The 975-nt window shown below is 42.9% G+C and overlaps 1 non-coding gene across 1 annotated transcript; it reads left to right on the top strand.

The window, feature by feature from the left end:
• The first annotated feature begins 391 nt into the window (after positions 1–391).
• LOC136490394 (small nucleolar RNA R71) lies at positions 392–500 on the top strand. Its single transcript, XR_010767688.1, has one exon. It is a non-coding gene; the product is annotated as a small nucleolar RNA R71 (small nucleolar RNA).
• The last annotated feature ends 475 nt before the right edge of the window (positions 501–975 follow it).

The following is a 975-nucleotide window of genomic DNA, read 5'->3' as shown; positions in this document are numbered from 1 at the left end:
CACTAATTCCATCCTTGATGTTGTTGTGGACGAAACTCGTCGTCGGATTTGATGTAGTTGAGATCCTCCTAGGTCTCAGGACAAGTCATGTGGGAATCCATGGCTTTGAGTGTCTCTTGGGCACTCACCTTCTCATAATGTTCTACTCGCTTCACGAGTAGATCCATCTTAGCTGCAAGCACGTCAATTTCTTTAACTGAATGCATACCACAATATATAGGGTTGGAGTCGATCATCGCTCCATCCTTGGTTGGAAACCATCTTTTTGATCAGCATCTTTGCATCTGCAACACTTAGCGAAAATAATGCTCCACCAGTACCAGCATGTAAGTGGCTCCTATCTAATGGCACTAATCCATGGTAGAAGTTCTAGATCAAAAGCCAGTCTTCCATGCCATGGTGTGGGCTTGCAGAGAGACACTCTTGGATTCATTCCCAAGCTTCGGGAATCAATTCATCTGCTAGTTGTTGAAAACTAGAGATCTTATTGCGAAGAGCATTAGTCTTCCCCATAGGGAAAAACTTGACTAGAAAAGCGTTGGAACACTTGTCCCATGTGTCTACAACATTGCGGTTAGAGTAAACCCATTGCTTAGCCTTTCCTAACAAAGAGAAAGGGAAAAGGCAAAGACGTATAGCCTCTTGGTTCACTCCCTTTATGGTGAATGTGCTACAAATCTCTAAAAAGTGTTGGAGGTGAGCATTTGCATCCTCATGGGCTTTCCTAGAAAATGGACTAGCTTGAACCATCATAATTAACACTAGATTAAGCTCAAAGTTAGCGTTCCCATTGATAACATTGGGTCCGGTGGCTACATTAGCAGCCGAGGGTGTAGAAAAATCACGAATAGACTTATCGCCCATGATCATGTATGGTAGTGATAGGATAGGAGGGAAAAGGATAAACTACTTAGGATAACTAAAAGCCTAGTTAGCAAGACTAGCACAAATATAAATCCGAGGCCAGTTGCCTTC

This window comes from Miscanthus floridulus, chromosome 10 (assembly GCF_019320115.1).
Source record: "Miscanthus floridulus cultivar M001 chromosome 10, ASM1932011v1, whole genome shotgun sequence".
NCBI lineage: Eukaryota > Viridiplantae > Streptophyta > Magnoliopsida > Poales > Poaceae > Miscanthus > Miscanthus floridulus.
Note: the sequence above shows the minus strand (reverse complement) of the source record. Positions and strands in the feature narration are given on the sequence as shown.